Raw genomic sequence first — 22,144 nt, 5'->3', positions numbered from 1 at the left:
GTGGATGATATAGTTACCTTATACTTCTTTCTCTCTTCTTCTTTATAGACATTGTTACTCTTTACTATGGCTATTTTGTAATTAGTTATTATGGAATAATAATATCATTCATTATTATAATATTAGATAAATAATATTGTTAGTTATTATTAATTATTCCACAATTTAGGCATGCAGTTATCCATAAGGATGAAGGCAACTGCCCCTCGGACATTTAATACTGACTCCTTGGAGGTTCGTTGTAAAAATGGTTGCCAGGGTAGCACTCAGGGTTGCCAGGGTAGCACTCAGGGTTGCCAGGGTAGCACTCGGTTGCTGAGATGGGCTGTCCCTCCGCACAGCCCTGGACCCACTGGCTCTTCGTTTACTCATCATGCTTTGTTTTGGACTCACATGGATTGAGCACCTGTGATCAGCCAGGCTCTGTCCTAGGCACCAGGGAGAGAAAAGCCAGAAGCCATCCCACTTCATGGGGCTTTCAGTCTGGTACCAAAGAAGGATATTGATCAAATATAATATTAAACCCATAATAACGAATTATAAGAGAAAACAATGCTTCGTGAAAGAAGTAAAAGGGACTCTGAGGACAGATGACCTGAGTGGGGCCCCAGCGCAGTCTTTCCTAGGAAGTGGCCTCTGCTGTAGAGCCGGGGTTGAATCTAGGGACTCAGTGAACCTCTTGTGTCCCTGCAGGGCTGCCCTCCACACACACCAGCGATGCCCTACTTCCAGGTAGGACCACTTCATAAGGTGTGGGAATTCGTGGTTACATTCTTGGCTCACAGCTGAATTCCACATGTTGATTATCCCTTTCTTGGTTATTAGGGCTCACATGATTTTGTGCAAAGCGTGGGTCATTGAAAGACAATCAGCAGACCTCTTTTTCAGCGTCATCTTCCCCTATCCAGTGTGTGCTTTTAAGCCAGAGTTGCTAACCGCGAGCAGCGAGCCTTGATTTGTGGTTTCGCATCTGTCCTGGCTCCTGGAAATGACCCAGATGAGTTGCAGGACGCTAGGGTCCTGGGTAAGGTGGATGGTCTGAGCATTCTGGGGTAATTGAGAAAGCCCCGGGGTTATGGTGCTCGTGGAGTCTCTTCCTGGAAGCCTGGCCACAGAAATCCTGTGCTGGACAAACACATGGTCCACAGCCCTTCCCAGCATCATTGCTAATGTTCCTCCACCACCCGTGAGAAAAGTATCTTCCTGCCCTGCAAGGTCTCTGTGAAAACATGTGGGGGCCGACAGGTGATGCCCTAGACAAGGCAGCAAAGTTATCTGCACCTAATCATAGAAGTGGACACGGAGAGCTGTCAGATTGCAAGGCTGTGTTGTGTGAAAGAGACAGTAAGAAAGGCGTCATCTGGGCTGGAAGAGTTCTAGGTGGTCCTGGCTGAGGGCCAAGAAGCTCAGCATCATCTTGGAACCCTCCTTTTCCTGGATTCCCTAGCTTCCACAAGCCACCCTTCCCCAACCCCATCCAGGCGCCCAGTGCTGGCAGATTCCCCTCAAGTCTTCAGGATCCACCCCTCCTTCCCTTCCCTACATCCAGCTCCCTACTTAGGGTCTCGTTCTTCCCTTTGTGGGCACTGCAGATGATGCCCAGAATCCATCTGCACCACCTCTGAATGTGGTTGGTTGGTTGTTTCTTGTCAATCATTCCATCCATCTGAGTTGCCTGCTTGCAGACCCCGGCTCCGTGCTGCACCCCGGACCAGGTCTGTACTCTTCACCTTGACATTCGAGGACTTTCAGACGGTGCTTCCACCTTCTCCCAGCTCTTTCTCCACCGGTCTTGTCCCTGTGCCCTCACGGGTCTGCCCCTGTAGCCCAAACCTGCTGTGTCCCTCCTCCTCCCCACCTTCCACCCCTCCCCATCAGGCTCCCAGCTGCCCTTCCAAGCTGGTGTCGACCCCCTTTATCCATTGACAACGGAGCTCACGTGGGCTGAGCGGGTGTCTGCCTGGTGGTAGAAATGTCACGTAGGCCTAGCCGTGGCCCCGGCACAGTGCCCGGAAGTCATCCTCAATTCACAGCTCGAGCACTGCCACGAGGGATTCGTTCTGTCTTTCGTTGCCATGTCCGTGACCCCGAGGGGGATCCTCTTGGAGCAGAGAGTGGTGCGGGAAGAGGACTGGTGTGATCGCCCCCCTGAGCAGTTCTACGTATACCTATACCATTCTTTTTTAGATTCTATTCCCATATAGTTCATTACAGAGTATTGAGTAGATTTCCCTGTGCTATACAGTAGGTTCTTATTAGTTATCTATTCTATATATAGTAGTGTGTATATGTCAATTCCAATTTCCCAATTTATCCCTTCTCCCCCCTTTCCCCCCGGTAACCACAAGTTTGTTTTCTACATCTGTGACTCAACTTCTGTTTTGTAAATAGGTTTGTTTGTACCATTTCTTTAGATTCCACATATAAGCAATATCATATGATATTTGTCTTTCTTTGTCTGACTTACTTCACTCAGTATGTCAATCTCTAGGTCCATCCACCTTGCTGCAAATGGCATTATTTTGTTCTTTTTTTATGGCTGAGTAATATTCCATTGTATATATATACCACATCTTCTTTATCCGTTCCTCTGTCGATAGACATTTAGGTTGCTTCCGTGTCCTGGCTATTGTAAATAGTACTGCAATGAACATTGGGGTGCATGTGTCTTTTTGAATTATGGTTCTCTCTGGGTATACTATGCCCAGTAATGGGATTGCTGGGTCATATGGTAGTTCTATTTTTATTTTTTTAAGGAATCTCCATACTGTTCTCCATAGTGGCTGCACCAGTTTACATTCCCACCAATAGTGTAGGAGGGTTCCCTTTTCTCCACACCCTCTCTAGCATTTATTGTTTATAGATTTTTTGATGATCACCATTCTAACCGGTGTGAGGTGATACCTCATTGTAGTTTTGATTTGCATTTCACTAATAATTAGTGATGCTGAGCATCTTTTCACGTACCTCTTGGCCATCGGTAGGTCTTCCTTGGAGAAATGTCTATTTAGATCTGCCCATTTTCTGATTGGGTTGTTTGTTTTTTTGCTATAGAGCTTCAATGAGATGTTTCTATATTTTGGAGATTAATCCCTTGTTGGTCGCTTCGTTTGCAAATATTTTTCTCCCGTTCTGTGGTTTGTCTTTTCATTTTGTTGATGGTTTCCTTTGCTGTGCAAAAACTCTTAATTAGGTCCCGTTTTATTTTTGTTTTTGTTTTCATTACTCTAGGAGGTGGAGCAAAAAGATCTTGCTGTGATCTATGTCAGAGAGTGTTTTGCTAATTCTTCATAATAATATTGCAAAGCATACCTGACATCAGTATTTGGTGTGTCTTTCCTTTCTTCCTAGATGCTTACACCTGGGGAGGACTTAGAGCAGCGCTGCCCCATAGAAATACAAGGTGAACTGCAGATGTCATTTTAAATGTTCTAGTAGCCACATTTAAGAAAACAAATGAGCGAAATTGATGTTTAATTATATATTTTATTTAACTTAGTATATCTAAGATATTGTCAGGTCAACACGTAATCAATATACAAATATTAATTGGATATTTTACTTTTTTTTTTTTTTTTTTTTAGTACCATGCCTTTGAAATCCAGTGTGTATTTTACACCGAGTGCATCTTGATTCAGGCTAGCGGCATTTCAGAGGCTCCACAGCCACATGTGGCAGGTGGCTCCTGTACTGGGAGAGTGAAGGCTTATGTTTTGTCTAGTCTATACCTCCTCCTTTCACAGATGGTGAAACTGAGGCCCAGGGAGGTTGAAGTGCCAGGGGCTGGTTATCAGTCCCCGGCAGGGGTGGGAATTGCACCTGGCCTGACTTTCTCATGCGGCGCCCCACCCCCATCCCATGTAGCCTTCCTGAGGGTTCCACTCTGATCGCTTCACCCTTCTCCAGAGAGGTCCCCCAGGAAACTGCATCTGAAGAGGTCATGGGGACAGTGGCCTCTTTCTGGAGCATTGGTTGGCTTTTTCTTTGGATACACATGCATACCTTTCACCATCTGCTCCAGATGCTTCCAGGACACAGATTGCACACCCTGCACCCCTACCCCTGCCCCGGGCCTGACTTTCTAGGAATGCCCTGAACGTTTTGGACAGCAATTCCTGTTCGTGTTTCCAAAAAGCAATGGATTTCATGGTTTTATAAGGTAGTTTCCCAGCACATTTTGGCCATCCATTTCTGATATTAAGTGTTGCGTGTTAGGCCACAGCACAGTCTCACTTGCTTCAAGGAACTTTGCCTTTTAAACATCAGGAGTGAAATAGATTCCCCCAGGTCCCCTCAACCACGTTATTTCTACAGGCTTACTTGTAACTCTGAGTTTTTATAATTAGGAGGATACCAAGGAGGAAGATGTAGGTTTGAAGGATTCTTGTTTCAATGTATGATTTTCAAAAAATTAAATCATGCAATATAAAATGAACATCTCATACAATATAAAAGGAACATCTGTCAAAGCTTTATTCAAACCATGCATGAATCCAGGAGGCCAGTGTAAAGCTGGTTCAAAGAACACTTGGACAGATGATGTATTTGTAGTTGACTTAAAAAGTCGTTCTGTAATAAGTTTGCTAAAGTTCAAGTCAAAACTGGTGGTAGTACCACAGGGCAATAAAACTGTGTCCTTATGGGTTATCTTTTTTTTTTCTGAACAGAAACCTCCAGGCTGACTTGTAACTTCACAGTGCCCTGAGTCCTTCATTAACAGCACAGAGCAAAGTCAAACACAGGTACCCCCCTTAGATAATTAAATAATCTTTAGGTGACCTAGTTAAACAGTGCCAGAGCATAACACTGAAAGGATGTACTCAAAGCAAAAGAGTCTTCCACCTGGAAATTTCAGCACTTTCTAATAAACAACCCTTGGGTGAAAGGGGAGATACATACTAGAATTGTAGAATTTCTATTTAAAAAAAAGAGATAATCAAAACACTACCTGTCATAATCAATGGCATAGATTTAAGACAGCAATCAGAGGAAAATTCATAGCACTAAACACTGTATCAGAAAAGACATGCCCCACCCAACTGTTTGCCTTATCTCTAACTTTTAAACAGCACTGTTAACAATTAACACTGAAATGACTTATTCCCTACTGCTCCTACAACCCTCTCCTTCCCTTGTCCCCAGATTTCTCCAACCAGGGATTGTGTCTTAAAAGAGTGAATTTTATCAATGAGGTTGTAGAACTGAGGGATAGCTTGTTCTAAGTTGATTGATTTAAATACCATTAGAAGGCAAACTTCCTGTTCACAAGGAATCGTGGATGTATTAATAGCATTGACTTCTGGCCTCTTTTCAATAATGTGGAGACTTCATGTTGCTGTTTTGGCTATTGCTCTGATACCTAAAGTCAGCTGACGGAAACCTTTTATGTGTGCTGTCACCATCAGGATCGCCAGACTAAGGTGAAAGGATGGAGGCCCATTTCCCAGGATAATATGCTTTCAAACGTCTGTAGGTGGTAAACAGAAAACCACCTTCACAGCAAAATCTAAAGCTATATTATCTATTGCTGTGTAACTCATTGCCCCAAACCTTAGTGACTTAAAGCAACAAGCATTTATAAGAGTCTCTGCAGGTCAGAATCTGGGTGTAGTTTAACTGAGTGCCTCCAACTCAGGGTCCCTACGAGATTGCAGTCAAGTTGTGGGCCAGGCTGCAGTCTCATCAGAAGGCTTTATTGGTGGGGAACCTACTTCAAAAGTCACTCGGTGGGTCTCAGTCCCTCGCCACGTGGGCCTGTCCACAGGGCTGGCCTCAGGAAGTGGTGGCTGGCTTCCTCCAGGGTGAGTGATCCAGGAGAGACCAAGAGAGATGAAAGCCACAGTCTGTTAAGAACCTAATCTTGAAGGTGATACCCCATCACTTCTGCCGCATTCCGTTCACTAGAAGCCAGTCAAGTCATCCAGCCCTCACTTAAGGGGATGTCATTCGAGCGTGTGAATGACCAGGACTTGGGGCACCGGGGGCCTTCATAGAGACCAAAACATAGGAAAACAATTTAGTCACAAATTCAGAAACCTACAGGGCCAGACAGAATGATGGGCAGTGCGTGAGTGGGCCTGGAGTTGGCAGGTACCTTGGGTGGGGTCCCCTCCAGGAGGGGAAGGCTACTAACGCAGTCGCAAGCAGATGCCGTCACAAAAGAGTGAATGTGGGTCCTCTGATTCCTCTGATATTCCAAGAGAGGCCAGAAATCCAGATTTTTATGTAAGAGGATCCCAACTTTAAAAGTACTGGAGGATGGGGCTTCCCTGGTGGTCCAGTGGTTAAGACTCCGAGCTTCCACTGCAGGGGGCATGGGTTCGATCCCTGGTTAGGGAACTAAGATCCCGCATGCCACGACGTGGCAAAAAAAAAAAAGAGAGAGAAATTAAATTAGAAAGTATTAAAATAATAATAATAAAAGTACTGGAGGGTGAAAGAAAATGCATCAGAGGGCTGGCTCTGGCCACTGGGCTCTCAGTGTGAGTTCTTAATTAGTTCTCTTAATTACCTGTGTTAGTAGGCGGGGAGATGAGACCATCGGTGTGGAAAGCTTAGCCTCCTAACACCACCGGCCCCCCAGGAGCTCCGGGGCTGTGCAAGGGAGCCAGACGCCCAGCTTCTGTTTCTCGTGGGCGTCTCGTGCTCGGCAGTGACGGAGCCTGTGAGCGCTAGCCGAGCCCTGGGAGGCAGGCTCATCCACGGATGTGCTGAGGGAAAACAAGGAAACGGGCAGCAAGTTCCTTCAGGGCTTAAGACGGTGCCTGGGGTTGGCCCACGGTCACCACAGTGCACAGGGACCTTAAGTTGGAGAGATTCCTCCTCCCACTTTTAAGAACAGCTTTGGCTAATGGGGTACTGAGAGCCCACTGTCCCAGGTAGAAAGGTGTCAAGGGAGGAACTAATGTGGGATAGCATCTTCTCTCTCCTTTGCCTTACCTTCTAAAAAGTAGAATGGCCTGTCCAAAAATACCTCTCCCACCTTCCTGTAATGCCAACTGGAGATTCCTTTGAATCAGCATGTCCTGGCAGAGTGTCAAATGATGTCATCAGTCATTCACAACTTAGTATAAACTAGGGCTTTCTGAACCACTAGCTGAGATCAGCCCAGAGACGAAATTTGAATTCATGTGCATTGAGGAGGAGGGGATGGAAAAAGGTAAACTGGGATCTCTGAGGGAAGGACAGGACTCAGGGACCCACTGTAGGTGGGCCGAGCAGGGCAGGCACCAGTCACCCAGAGTGGGGAGGGTGTCAGGAAGTAGTCAGTGAAGATACAGACAAGCACGCCTCCTGGACGGTCTCCAAACACCATTGCCCTGAACCTGGAGGCCGGGTGGTTCCAAGGGGCCTTTGATTAGGACACATCTCCCTTCACCACTCAAAGAAAACTGGTTCTCTCCTCACAACACTTCTCACACCCAAGGTGTGGGCTTTGTCCACACCAACCACTTCTCCAACTCTCTGTGGACACCAGTGGGATGTCCTACAGTTTAATTCCATTCTAACACTACCTGGAGTCAGCACAGACCCCCAGGTTAAGGGCTCAGTCCCTCAGGACTGCCCCCCACTTCAGGTGCCAATCGCAAATAGAGGGTTCCCAGGTCACCCACACTTCTGTCCGGCTTGTCCTTAAGTTCAGTACAGGCAGACCACGGAGATATTGCGGGTTTGGTTCCAGACCACTGCAATAAAGCAAATATCACAGTAAAGCGAGTCCCACCAATTTTTTGGTTTCCCAGTGCATATAAAAGTTATGTTTATGCTATCCCATAGTCTATTAAGTATGCAGTAGCATTATGACTGAGAAAAAAACAATGTACACGCCTTAATTTAAAAATACTTTATTGCTAAATTTTGCTAACGATCATCTGAGCCTTGAGCGAGCTGTAATCCTTTTGCAATAGTAACATCAAAGATTGATCATAGATCACTGTAACCAATATAATTATGACGAAAAGGTTTGAAGTATTGTGAGAATTACCGAAATGTGACACAGAGACACAAAGTGAGCAAATGCTGTTAGAAAAATGGCGCCCATAGCCTCGCTTGATGCAGGGTTGCCACGCACTTTCATTTTGTAAAAAAATGCAATATCTGGGAAGCACAATGAAGCGAAGTGCAATAAAACGAGGATAATTGCTACAGTGGCCACAGAACTCAGGGAAACTATTTATTGTTACCAGTGTATCATAGAGGACATTATAAGGGATACAGATGAACAAGCAGGGCAAGATCTAGAAGGGTCCCGAGCAAAGGAGCGTCTCTCCCTGTGGAGTTTGAGTGTGTTACCCTCTCAGCTTCACCAACCGGAAGCTCTCCAAACCCCTCCATTTAGAGTTGTTATGGAGGTCGTTGTGTTGGCATGTTGAGTAAATCATTGGCCGTTGGTGACTAGGTCAATCCCCAGTCCCTCTCCCTTCCTGGTGGCGGGGTGGAGGTGGGGCTGAAAGTGCCAACCCGCTAATCACGTGGTTGGCTCCCCTGGCAACCAGCCCGCATCCTGAAGCCTTCTAGGGGCTTCCAGCCACCAATCATCACTGACTTAAACTCAGTCATGATGGAAACTGGTTTGCAATGAATAACAAAAGGTGCTCCCATCACTTCTACCACTCAGGAGATTCTGAGAGTTTTAGGAGCCCAGACAAAGACCGAAAATATATATATTCCTTATGATGTCACAACAGCACAGGTAGGACAGGCATGGTCGAGAGTCTGTCTCTGCAGGGAGACAAAGCTGGTCTCATCTCAGTTCCGGTACCTGTTTCCCATGTGACTTTGAGTGACTTAACTCTCTGGGCCTATTTCCGCATCTGGAAATTGAGGATAAAGCCACCTGCCTCCCTCATAAGACTGCTGTTACACGAATTCAATGGTATCACCCCTAAACGCCTGGTACACATTAGAGGTTCAGAGGTCGCAGGGCCCCCGAGCACCAGGCTCTACACTTGGCCGGGCTGCGTCCCACTGAGAACTTGCACTGGTTCGTTTGGGGTGTGGGTTACTTTGCAGGGACTGGACTCTCCTTCAGACAGGTGAAGTCGAGCGGGTCTGGGGAAGGCGTTGCCCTCACGTTTCCGTTTGCTCAGCTGTTAAGTAAGGGTCTTCCACGGGAAGGACTTCCTTCCCCGAAATTTCATGGATGAGAATCCCTGTGGGTTCCTGTTAACGTAGAAATTCCCAGGCCCGTCTCATATCCATAAATCAGAACCTCCAAGGGAGGGTACGGAAACCTCTGGCATTAACAAGGGCCCTGGTGATTCCTGTTTTTGGAGCCGCCAGAAGACACCGATTCACCAGGTAAACCTGTCAAGGTGAGATGCCCGAGTCTGTGTCTCTGCATTTGCCTGCATTTTAGGAAGTAATTGACACATGAAATGTGGTCCCCAGGCAGATGGGCAGTGTTGGCATCGCCCGGAGTTTGTTACCGAGGCAGCCTCGACTAGTGGTTCTCAAAGCGTGGTGCCAGCTCCCAGCGTCAGCTTACCTGGAGACGTCTTAGAAATGCAGGTTCTTGGATTGTGGAATGTGGGAATCAGATGATGGGGATGGGGCCCGTGGTCTGCGTTTTAACAGGCTCGCCAGGGGGAGTCAGGTTGGAGAATCACCGCTCTAGGTCTTAGATTTGAATGACTAAACAGACTGATACAAAACAACATAGAAATAGCTGAATTCTGGGCTTGTCTCCATGTCCCCGTCTGGAAAATGCAGTGACATCACCTTCACAGTGGAGTTGTGAGTTCAGACATGGTACTTTGATGATTGTGCCCACTCACTCTCTGCAAGCCTTGGAATGACTGCCACCGTCTGATAAGATGTTCTGGATTTTTCTGTCTGTGCCCTCACCCCACGCCCATGTTTCATTCGCTCTCTCAAGAGCGGCTGTGCACAGACACTGAGGCACCTGCCCCAGCCCCTGTAAACCAGAAGCCAGATCGCCCACCAAGCCTCCGACACTTGCCCACCAGTGCTCAGATATTCTCTGAGCTGAGGTTCAGAGATGTGGACTCCTCCCCTCTCCCGGGAAGGCTTGGGGGAGGTGAATTTTTTAACTCTGTTGTTGGTCTACACGGCCGTTTGCCAAAGGAACCGAAGAACAAACAGAAGCAGCATGTCCTTTGCTGAATGCCTGGCATTTTGGCAAAAACTACCATCTTGTTGCCACTTCACATGCACAACCCGCCTTCCTCCTTATTCAACTACTTTTAAAAATTTATGTTTAGTTTCACAAACACTCTTCCAGGCCTGTTCCAAGCACTTTCAACCCATTGAGTTATTTAATCCTCACACTATCGTTAAGCCCATTTTACAGGTGGGGAAACTGAGACCGGGAGAGGTTACAAAACTTGCCCAGGGTCACACCACTTGTCAATTCTGTGGTGGTTCCCTGGTGACTGTACTTCAACTTGGAAGGAATTTTGTAGAGATGGGACCTAGCACCCTCGGGGCCTTAAGTTGTCGACCTTGTGCCTCGTCCAGTGCTGAAATGAGATACTCCCCCCACACCTCTTTCCAGGTTGCGGTCCCTGTATTGGACGCTGGTTAACTAAGATGTGAGCCTGACTCCACTTTCCCTGCTTGTCACCCCCAGCCTGTCCTCCGCTGGCCACTCACAGATATCCCTTTCGGACGACCGCCTCTCAGAGTTTCCTGCCTCAAAAAGTGGGGATTGTTCTTTCTAAAGACCCCCAGGAACACAACCTGCATCAGAGTCAGGGTTTACTAGCCGCTGCAGCTGCTGAGAACATACTAGAAGAACCCTCAGGCAGAGGACTCTCAGCAAGAGGGCATCCGGAGGCACGTAGTATAGGATTTGGGCTTATTCTAAGGAATTAGGTTGCAGATTGGCAAATAAAAATACCGGACACCAGCTGGATTTGAATTTCAGATATAGCATAAGTATATCCTATGCAATATTGGGGACGTACTTATATTAAAAAAATTATTCATTGTTTATCTAAAATTCAGATTTACCTGGGCACCCTGTCTTTTATCTGGCAACCCTGAAGGAGGATTGCAGTGTCATCAGGAAGCGAGGGCAATCCCGTAATTGGGCAGCACAGTGAGTTTTATCCAGAAGGCAGGAGGGATGGAGGGAGTCAAGGCGCCAATGCTACAGAAGCAGCCGACGCCGTGTGTCAGAAGAGGGGGCCGTTTAGTCATATTTGTGGTCTGAGTGTCTGTGCTCTGTCTTGTTTCAGACCTGGCCCCTGGCAGCCTTGTCGAATTGGTGTGTTGGCATTCTGTGTGTGTTACTTAAGTTCGGGTGGAAACATGCCAGTTCTCGTTGAACTTCCCAGTTCGGGGCTTGTTTCAGTCTCCCGAGAAGCTGATGGGTAAAGATGCAGATCTTCCGGGTTCTGGCCCAGGACAGCCAGTCCAGTCTGGACCACTGGTTCTCTGGACATACTTTTGGTTGTTACACCTTGGGTGGGGATGCAACTGGCGGGCTTCCTATCACACACAGGCAGCCCCCAGAACAAAGAATGATCTGACCCTAAATTTCCATTGCGCTGAAGTTGAAACCTCCTGGTCTGCAATGTCAGTTAGGAAATAACCCATTCCTGGGGTTTCTCTATCTCTGGGGCAGGTCTTCCAGAAGTAAAGAAAGCAAGAAAAGTGTGAGTGTAGTTAGCACCCACTGTCCTGAAGTAGTACCACCTGGGTCTAGGTCAGCACCTGGCCATTAATAGTAGGTGTTCAATAAATATGCTGAATGAATGAAAAAGCGTGTAATGCACGTATGTGTGTATTACCCCTATATCGTTCATTTCTTCAACCTGTATTGATTCAGCACCTATGGTGGCAGGGCCAGTCCTGGGCACTGAGTGTGCGGTGATGGGGAAGCAGATAACGATCAGAGAAACTTGAGCTTGAAGGACAGACAGGTAGGAAGGGCTGAGGGGGGAGGGCTTCTTGAGGAGGTGGTGTTTAAGCTGAACCCTGCAGGAGAGAAAGAGGCAGGGAGAAAATTATTCCCAGACAAGGGGGAAGCACACAAGCCGGGGATCAGGGCCTGAGTCTCTGAAAGAAGAACAGGGTGGCCAGTGTCTGGGCGGTGGGAGACGGGGGTGGGCATGAGGTAAGGGCCCAGGGTGGGGCGGGGAGTAGCCAGGGCCATCGTGCTGACTGGGTGAGGACCTGGGATTCATTCTTATTAGTGCAGTGAAGCCATGAGCATTTGGGGGAGAGGGAGTGACATGATCCAACACGTGTGCAGCCCTCGGAAAGCTTGGTGACAGCACCCTGTCTTTAATCCGTCAACCAAGAAAACCAGAGTGCAATTCACATCTTCCCTGGCGCCCGCCCCTCATAGGGTGCAGAGCGGGCCTCCCACCCAGCACAGCTCAGCTTGCTGGTCAACCCACCCGTGTCCCCGTGCCCGGCCGCTCCCTCCAGAAACATCCCTTCTCCCCTCTCCCAAAACGCCTCCCGAGTCTCCCCATCACCTCCGGTTCACTCTGCCTCACCCTCCACCTTCTCATCTTTATTGTGCACGTCGTCTTGGCCCGTCTGGAGCCGTGGACTTTGTGTTTTCCTTCCCTGAACCTTCTCAGAATCGGCCCTGCAAACGCTGGACCAGAGCCAGCTGCCCCTTGAAGGCAAGGAGTTTAGGAATGTTGTGAGGTCTCGGTGTGTATTTGTTGCTCAGGCCCGCCCCAGAGTTTTTGAAATAACTCCTCTACCTGAAATGTGCGGAGTAGACTGGAGGGCAGACACCCAGGCAACCGGATAGTCACTTAGGGCAGAGTCAGCAAACTGCCACCCTCAGGCCAGACCCGGCCAGCACCTGTCTTCATGGTGGGGACACAGACACACCTGGTCATTGAGGTACTGTGCACGGCTGCTTCCATCCCACGGTGGTGGAGCCCAGTTGCTCCAGAGATCGTACGGCCTGTGGAGCCTAATATATTGACCCTCTGGCCCTCTGTAGGAAGAGTTAGCTGAGCCCTGACTTGGGAGATAATTGCATTTTGCAACTGAATTCTCAAAGGCAATCTTGAGTGTGGGTAGCAGCGTCTCCAGTTTACAGATGAACACATGGCAGGGCCACTAAGGGCCTGGTCTCCAAGGGCATGGCCCATGCACTTTCCTGAACCACATTCCCTGCCTCCTATAGGTCATCAGAAGTAGCCAGAGTGAATATACCAGAGCTCTCAACCTCTGGTGCCTGCAGGGGCCAGGTGCATAACCTAACCCAGTCGAGCCCTCCCAGGTGCAAGTTGGTAATTGAGCGCTGACCTTTGGCCTCACTATTGGCAAACGGTAGGGAGTGGTGGGGACTGAGGCAAACCGGAAGCAGATATCCTGTATAAAGAGGTCAGCATCACAACGGCCCAGAGTTTTTCAGTTTCAAGAAGCTAGAAACCTAGATTTTTATGGAAACCTCCTGGTTTTTTTGTATGAAACATCATTATGTTTAAATGCTGAAACCATTTTAGTGATAAAAGACAGGACAAGCCCACGTGAAGCGAGTCAGACAAAACATAGCCAAGTGTGTCCAGAGGCCTCCAAGGACCTCTGATATATGACATCCACGTTGGAGGGACTGTCAAAGCCGTCCTCGGGAAGGGCGGGTCCCTAACGAGATGCCAGGCAGCTGGAGTTGCCCTGCGCTCTAACCAGGGGAGCCTCCGTACCAGCCTTTAGCCCTGGCTTCTGGGCAAGCCTTCAGCTGGGCATGAGAGCAGCTTCAGACTCCACTTATCCGCAGAGGGAAGGAAATGCCCAGGAGCCAAAAAGGAGACAGACGCAGGAAGGCTGAGCTCGGAATGTCCTGGGGAGCCCCAGGGTCTGAGATGAAGCTGGCAAGTTCATCCTGGGGACAGCCAACAGGAGCTTCCCAGGGGTGCACACGTCAGCCTTCTTACATGTAGCAAAGCCCAGTATTACCTCCAGTGCCTCAAAGATGTGCACCCTTACCTGGGAAAAGACTCGTGGGAAGGTCATGGCTCTGCAGGTCTAAGAACCCTGTCTGCCAAGCCCTGTTGCTCCGTTACCACCTGCTTGATGTGGGACAAACTCTCCAAACATCAGTTTCCTCATCTGTGAGATAGGGTTATGAAAAGCCCCAGACCTATCACACCGGGATGATGTGAGGATTAAATAAATGACATGATGAGTGGTACCCATTAAGTTGTAGCTGCCGTTGGCTGAAGCTGGCTGACAAAGCATATTTCTTTACCTGTCCTGTGACATGTGACGTGGATGTCCTGAGACTTCCCCAGTTAGGACAGCTTCTGTCTGTCCTTCACCCGTCACATCCATAGAGCTACCACCTCAAGGCCTGACAAGACTCATCTAAGAAGCATCATGCTATGTTCTGTACATAAGAACTTCAGAAAGACTTTGGACATCAGAGAGAGGGGGAGACTAACCCACTGGTAACTAGAATCATGGCGCGGAAGGAATCACTCATTGCGGGGCATACAAGTGAATGAGAGTTGGGGATAATTCAAGGAGCCCAAAGACGTCATCATTTATAACTAAGGCTTCAAGTTCAAAAGTTCAGAGTTTTTCAGAATCAAACTGGAGAGAGAGAAATGACTGCCAGGCCGAAGAAGGTAACGCTTCCTTTCCATTCGGAGAGATTCTTGGTCATTTGATGAGCATCTCCTATTTGAAGGAGCTGGATTTCGGGCTCTAGTGGCGGAAAAAAAATCCCCACAGGGAACACTACGCCTGCTCTCAAGTTTTTGCTAGTAATCTACTAAAGGACATAAAACACCTGTCCCCAGCGCGGCCCATTTCAAAATCTCCCCCCTGAGCCCCCCTCCCTGTCTCCTTCACCCCTGCCACTCACCCTACGGTGCTTTCCTGCCCTACCCCAAGACCACACTAAATGCCTTTAGAGTTTCCCAAAGCCTGAAAGATTCTGACCCACCACCACCATTTGTATATAATTTAAAATATTTTTTTATTTTTCCCACGTGACACGCAAGTTAACTATACGATGAAATTAAAATGCTTCCTTCCTGGAAACCTTTGACAGCCGAGTGCTGGGCTCAGCAGCCTCCACCCACCACCAGCTGGGGCTCTTATGGCCACAGATGTGCGGGCACCTTCCCTATGCTGGTTCCCATTCATCCCCCCACCAAGTGGTCATCACCCCTTTTACAGATGAGAAGACTGAGGCTCAGGGAGGTTACGGTCTCCCCCACGGGTGCCCCAGGCGGCAGGAGCCCAAGCTGGCCTTCCAACCAGGGCTGTGTGGTTCTGGGGCTCATCAGGAAGCTCAGCGGGTCTGCCTGGGGACCCCTGAACCTTGGCTCGCCAGGGGGCTAAGCAGGAGCCCCGGTGAAGGGGCTCAGCTCGGTGTGGTCAGGGTGCCCAGGGGCCGTGGCACAACCAGGCCTTGGAGCCCAGTGGCCTGTGCAGGAAGAGGTGTGTCGGCCACACTTCCTCTGACTAGGGGTCCAAGCGTACTTAGACGCAGATTTTGAGGATGAGGAACAGAGCTGCCTGAACTTTCCAAAACAGAGATTTCCCAGCAAGAAGAGTGTGCAAAGTGAGCTTTGGAGATGAGCTGGGAAAAATTAGAGAAGTGATTCCTGGCAGCCTGCTTTGTTTTTTGGGTTTTTTTCATCTTTATTGGCATATGATTGCTTTACAATGTTGTGTTAGTTTCTGCTTTATAACAAAGTGAATCAGCTATACATATACATATATCCCCATATCCCCTCCCTCTTGATCCTCCTTCCCACCCTCCCTATTCCACCCCTCTAGGTCGTCACAAAGCATCGAGCTGATCTCCCTGTGCTATGCGGCTGCTTCCCATTAGCCATCCATCTTACATTTGGTAGTGTGTATATGTCAATGCTACTTTCTCACTTCGTCCCAGCTTCCCCTTCCCCGCTGTGTCCTCAAGTCCGTTCTCTACGTCTGGCAGCCTGGTTTTCATTCTTAAGTACGTTGTTTTAATTCCCCCGCCCCCGCCCCGGGGGGTAGGGGGTGAGGGTTTTGAGTGATATCATTTCAAATTTACAGCAGAGTTGTGACAATGGCACAAAGGATTCTTTGTATTATATACTGTCATGTATGTTATATAATATCACATATACATGCTATACAATTTCAAATTTCCATAAAAAGTTGCAAGAAGAGTTCAAGGGCCTTCTATATGCTCACAGAAGTCATCTGGCCATAGACAAGTTTCTTGTCTGAACCAAAATGCTCAGATCCAAAACCAGGCGAGAGCTTTCGGGCATTGCTTGTAGGCACCAAAGGAAGGCACGTGGGGTTGGACCCAGCTCTCTAGCTCCGGCCCCGACCTCAGGCCTGCAGGTCGATGCTCCTGTTTTAAGGCCAGCTCTTCCCTCCTGGAGGGTCTCAGCCCAGCCGCCTGGTTCCAGGAGGCTTGTCCAGCATTGGGAAGATTCCCAGTATCCTGGGCTGGAATGGTCACTCCTAACCATCTTGGTGGGTGAACATCAGGCTGTTCTCCATTCTGAGTGTTTGGTGTCATCAGGAGACAGAAGACGCCGAGGTGTAGGGACACATGACTGTGGGGGCTGCATTTTATCCCGGCATCAAGAGGCCCTGGGTCCGTAGGTGTGGAATCGGTGGACATGCTCTCCAGAGGTCGCACCTCTTCACATCTCGGACCCTCTGGGGCTTCGCTTCAGACGACCGTTACCTTCTTAGGGGACCCCAGGGTTTAGAAGCTGGAGCTGGGCTATTGTAGCTTATTTCCTTCAAAGACGGTCCCTGTAGCATAGATCTGTAAAAAAGACAAAACAAAAAACTCTGAAACCCTGTTTTCTGACTTTTATGGATTCTGGTTTTTAACTGTGGTGAAACATACATAAAATTTACCATTTTAACCATATTTAAGTGTGCATTTCTGTTGCATTAAGTATATTCACATTATTGTGCCACCATCCCAACCGTCCATCTTCAGAACCTTTACATCTTCCCAAACTGAAACTCCGTACCCATTAAACACTCACTTCCCCTTCCTTCCTCCCCCGCCAGCCCCTGGCAACCACCATTCTACTGTCTGTCTCTATGAGCTTGATTATACTCTAGGAACCTCATATCCGTGGAATCGTACAATGTTTGTCCTTTTGTGACTGGCTTATTTCACTCAGCATAATGTCCTCCAGGTTCACCCATGATGGAGCATGTCTCAGAATTTCCTTCCTTTTTAAGACAGAACAGTATTTGATTATGTGTATAAACCGCATCTTGTTTATCCATTCATCCATTGATGACCATGCGGGCTGCTTCCCCCTTTCACCTATTGTGAGTAATGCCGCTATGAACGTGGGATGGATTCTGCTTCTAAAAGTCTTTAGTTCTCTTGCCCTGAGAACGAACATTAAAACGTCTCTGATAGAGGAACGTCACCCACAAAGTACATGAGCATGTGTGTTGTGGGGAGCGTGTGCTGGGACTGAAGTTAAGCCTGAGTCTCTTGCAAAACGCAGCTCCTGGTGTCTGCCAGCTGGGGTGGGGGCCGTGCAGTCTGCTCGGTGAGCAGAGGGGCAGCAATGTGACTTAGGGCCAATTAAGGTTGTCCAAGTCACTCCCGGCTATGGCCACACACCAGGCATGTGTTTCCTGTGACTTTTCTCTGTCTTACCTTCCCGGTCACATTGTAAGCCTTTTTAGGGACAGGGACAATGTCTTACACGTCTTTCAGGGTCCGTTTAGCCCGGTTCCCCAAAGGTGGCCGATCTTCAATAAATGTGTGTTGACAGCGCCTCTCATTCCAAATCTGCTATCTACCCGCGCTGTGCGTGGACATCTTTGGCGTCCAGATATGCCACATATGTACTTTCCCACCATCAGAAGGACTTTTCAACAGCTGTTCTCTTGTTTGCAGCTGAGCAGCTGAATTAAGTTAGTGAATGGAAGTCTTAAAACAATTCGAGTTGATTCACCTATATATATACACGTATATATTGGTTTTGTCCTCAGGGCTCTTGGACCCCTAGAACCTTGCTCCGCGTCAGCCGAGGAGTTTGTTGAAATGCAGAATCTCAGGCCCTACCCCAAACCTAGGAAACCAAGACCTGCGTTTTTGACAGGATCCCCAAGTGATGCACGTGTGCTTCCCGGTTTGGGAAATACTAGTCTGGGGAATATTATTCTGCTAGTTTCATTCTGAATGATAAAGAGGGTTGCAAACCTCTTTATCAAACTTGTCCTGTTTGTGTAGAGGAGAGACGAGGCCAAGCGAGCGCTGGAACGCTGTGCCCCATTCTGGTCACTTAACCTAAGCAGAGTTGCAAGAATAGTCCCGCGTATACCTGTTACCTGGGAACATTAGGGAGGGACCAAGGCACCCAGCTGCCTCAGATGGAGGAGGTAACCTGAGAGGCCTTGCTCTGAATTTAGAGCGAAAAGAACCACACTGGTTGGGGTCCCCAGAGGCAGGTTCAGAGACAGGTTATGAACGCCAGCAGTCTGTTTGGGAGGTGATCACCAGAAGCTCAGGTCGGGGTGTAGGGAGGTGAGACAGAGACGGGAGAACAGCCACTGGGGCTCAGTCCCGCTGGGGGCCTTGGGGAGACTGTATAGTGATCATCAGATCTGTCCCTCCGGGGTGAGGGGAAGCTGGGGTATCTGTGCACGGAGCCCCTCCTGCTCTGACCTCATCCGCCCACAGCATCCGCAGCCTTGGGCAGAGGCGTCCACGTGCTTGCAGTGGAGCCTGAGGGAGCAGCAACCCCGGGAGGTACGGGCGGGGCACTACCTGTACCTGCTGCCTGTATCCCATCTGAAGTTCTGGGGTGCCTCGGCCGACAGCTACATCAGAGCGCCAGGTCCCGATGAGGAACAAAGCCTTTGCATTTTAGTAAGTTTCAAAGCCTCAATGATTCATCGCCTCCGAGTTACTAATCATCTTCACGAGACTGAAAATGACCAGACTTTACATTGTCTTACAATCCAAAGTCCCTTTTCATAATCCCTCTGCCTTCTTCCTTCCCTAAATTAAATATATGTGCTCAGAGGATGTTGTCATACTCAATTTACAGTAAAAACATTTTTAATGATCGATTTCAAATTTTTCATCTTCGTGTCGCAAGTTGGAGATTCATGTCTCCTCTCCTGTTACTTTCCCTTTGAATCCTTACTCCATTTCTCTTTTTTAAAAAAAATTAAAATTGAAATTCCAAATACGGCAGTTACTATTCCTAGGGGCCATGTCAGCATCTCGTGAAGTCAGCATTTCCTTAAGAGTTTCTGTAGAACACGGCTCCTCAGAAAGTGTCCTCAACAGAGTCTTAAAGATCAGAAGGGCTTATAAGCGGAATCTAAAAAACTAATAAGACACGTGAACTTATTTATAAAACAGAAACAGACTCACAGACTTACAGAATGAACTTATGGTTACCAGTGGGGGAAGAGTGGGGAGAGGGATAGATTGGGAGTTTGAGACTGACATATACACACCACTATATATAAAATAGATAACTAATAAGGACCTACTGTATAGCACAGGGAACTCTACTCAATACTCTGTAATGGCCTATATGGGAAAAATATCTAAAAAAAGAGGGGATATATGTATATGTATAACTGACTCACTTTGCTGTACACCTGAAACTAACAAAACATTGTTAATCAACTCTACTCCAATATAAAATAAAAATTAAAAAAAAAAACTCAAGAGGACTGTGGAATCCTACACACTCTGTTCTCTTCCTGGAGACCCTCACTTACACCGGCTTCTTAAAAGGTTCTGAGGAGTCCATGTGAACTTGTTTAATCGAATGTTTAACCCAGTTTCATTGGCTATTTCCAATGTTACTGGAGCAGTAACTCTTTTTTTGAAATCATGCCTGTTCACATCCCACACTGCTAGTGTTGGGTGAAAACCATTTGAAGAAATGCCACTTGAAACACTCTCAGTGCATTTGAAATTAGTAGCACTGGGGTGGGCTGAGCAGAGGCAGTGGGCACAGGAAAATTACAGCTCAGAGTTTGCACTGGTTTTTGTAGGTAGGAAAAAAAAAGAGAGAGAGGAAACTTCCTTACGTGTAACTGATGTTTTGGAATGAGGAGTGACTCTGATTCCATACTGAAGTTAACCCCTGGCCTGTAATTGAGTAGACTTGTCAAAAAAACGGTGGGCTGTGTGGGTGAGGTACAGCTCTGAGTGTCAACCTGGCCTCGAGGGGAGAGGAACATAATGCATTAGCTCAGGCCATGACAACTGGCAGAGCATCCCATTTCCTTAGTTTTATCAAGGCCTGCACCAACCCAGTGGTATACTGCTGGCACTTCCATTTGGCAACTTTTAGCACCTACTGGCAGACTATCATATTGCCAAACCCAGGAGCTCTGAAGACTTGTCTAACTGCTAGGCTGTTAACTCCAGGCTCTGTATGAATTCCACCCGTCGAACTATTCTTTTACTTCTGTTTTTCCCAAAGAAGATAGCTATTTTTCCTATGGAAAAAAAAAAAAAAAAAAGCTATTGCAGAAAAAATTCTTAATGTAAAGAAGAACGAGAATATCACCTATATTGTACCCTCTTTAATTGCTCCACGTGGAAATGAGCCGTGTGAGAATCTTGATGCTGATGAGTCCAGAATTTTGCTTTCTCTGTTTGTAATTCTATTGTATTACATTAATCCATAGATAAATATATTACATAAATGGGCTCAGAGAATACATACAACTTTTTTTCCCACTGAATAACAGGTCTCTGTATTTATATACTGACATATCAATAAACATATATATGTGTGTGTATATATATGACAGAATCACCATTTTAAGGGCTGTATAATATTCCAGTATCTTGCTGTACCACACTTTTAAGGAGGCCACTGTTATTGGACACTTAGTCCTTTTTCCATTGTTCATGATTATAAATGATGCTCCCAAGAACCTTCTTGAACATATACCTGATTGCTTCTTTGGATCAATTCCTAGAATTGGAAATGCTGAATTCGATAGTTTGCATACTGAGTTGCAGATATATACATTCAGATTGACTTCCAGAAAGAGTGAGTCATTATTTCTCCTCCAGGGCTTATAGAAAGCCCTGTGCAGGCAGCTGCTCAGTAGGAAGCTGGAGATGGTAAAAGGGAAGTGAATGTGACTTAGATATTTATGCCACTGCATTCCGGAAAGGCTAAGGGGGGCAGCTGGCCGTCACCAGGAGTTTGAGCCAGAAGAGGCGTTAGAAATCCATTGATGTATTGAATGCTTGAGGAAACTGAAGTCCAGAGAGGTTAAGCGACCTACACCCCTCACCCTATACACACACAGGGCCAAGGACCCACAGTCGTCAAGTCTCTTAGAATGGATAGACGTGAAAAACATAATTCTCATACAAATACGTAGTGAGCGTGTGTCAGAGATTGATTTAACTCATTAAGGAGAAAATCAACAAGTTATTAAAGCCAATCACAGATGGCAGAGACTAGTAAATAAAGAGTGGGCCAGTTGGTCCCAGTGTCCAGACCTGAGGTATCCTCCGGATCCCTCCCTCCCCCTGCCGGTACCTCAAACGGCAAACCATTCACCAAGAATTTTGTATCCAAGGCCCAAAAGTTTGTTACTGAAGGTGATGAATGCTGACATGGAGGCATTTGGTGCTGAAAATCAGGTGGAACTGGAGGAAAAAACATGACTTATTAATCAAGTGTTGGAACTCCAACACACTCTTGAAGATCTCTCTGCAAGAGTAGATGCAGTTAAGGAAGAAAATCTGAAGCTAAAATCAGAAAACCAAGTTCTTGGACAATAGATAGAAAACCTCATGTCAGCTTCTAGTGTTTTTCAAACAACTGACACAAAAAGCAAAAGAAAATAAAGGATTGATATCCTTTATGTCTTATGGAATTGCTGCTGATCTTTTTTTCTTTAAAACTTGGATAGATTCCAAGAGTTATAGTACTTTTGTTTGTGGCTTCACTGAGTATTTACGAAGATAATGTCGGATCTAAGCAAAATTAAGAGCGTAACAGAAGACTTCCATGAGTTTGTGTATTATGTTAGTCTACGAAAATGTGCAAACGTATTGTAGAGACTTTATAATTAGAAATGCATATATTTATGAAACTTGAAAATGAATGTTATGTCAAATTTGCTTTGATTTATAGGTTTAGCATTGTCTTTTATTATAGGCATAGTTAGAGATACAAGAAAATAACCACCGTGTTGTGAAAAAGTGACCAAGATC

The 22,144-nt window shown here is 47.1% G+C and overlaps 1 protein-coding gene and 1 pseudogene across 8 annotated transcripts in view; both read left to right on the top strand.

The window, feature by feature from the left end:
• RIN2 (Ras and Rab interactor 2) overlaps positions 1–22,144 on the top strand; it is a 230,951-nt gene that overhangs the window by 122,378 nt on the left and 86,429 nt on the right. The gene's annotated exons all lie outside the window — the stretch shown is intronic.
• Positions 718–21,913, top strand: LOC137778591 (short coiled-coil protein pseudogene; annotated as a pseudogene).

Source organism: Eschrichtius robustus, chromosome 16 (assembly GCF_028021215.1).
Source record: "Eschrichtius robustus isolate mEscRob2 chromosome 16, mEscRob2.pri, whole genome shotgun sequence".
Taxonomy (NCBI): domain Eukaryota; kingdom Metazoa; phylum Chordata; class Mammalia; order Artiodactyla; family Eschrichtiidae; genus Eschrichtius; species Eschrichtius robustus.
This window is presented reverse-complemented; position numbering and strand designations above follow the sequence as displayed.